At 44.2% G+C, this 267-nt stretch overlaps 1 protein-coding gene across 1 annotated transcript in view; it reads left to right on the top strand.

The window, feature by feature from the left end:
- AFF3 (AF4/FMR2 family member 3) overlaps positions 1 to 267 on the top strand; it is a 399,168-nt gene that overhangs the window by 66,322 nt on the left and 332,579 nt on the right. The gene's annotated exons all lie outside the window — the stretch shown is intronic.

The raw sequence follows: 267 nt of genomic DNA, 5'->3' as shown, positions 1-267 counted from the left end.
GCGAGCCGAAGGGCGAGCTAAAGGGCTCTTTGCCTGTGGCTCTTAGACTAGGGGCTCTGTAAGAAGCCCAAAAAGAGCCAGAAAGACAAGGCCCTAGGCTCTTTGTCTTTCCCATAAAATAATTTGACTTGATAACAAAAACCACATAAATACCAAGGGTTTAAAAGGGGGATTATATTTATTTATTTTAAAAGAATTATGAAGCCAGAATGCCAGCAGGGGGTTGGGGGCTATCCAGTGTTTTGCACGGAGTGTCCCATGTATGAC

The sequence above is a fragment of the Gekko japonicus genome, unplaced genomic scaffold, assembly GCF_001447785.1.
Source record: "Gekko japonicus isolate JY-2015 unplaced genomic scaffold, Gekko_japonicus_V1.1 scaffold782, whole genome shotgun sequence".
Classification (NCBI taxonomy): domain Eukaryota; kingdom Metazoa; phylum Chordata; class Lepidosauria; order Squamata; family Gekkonidae; genus Gekko; species Gekko japonicus.
Note: the sequence above shows the minus strand (reverse complement) of the source record. Positions and strands in the feature narration are given on the sequence as shown.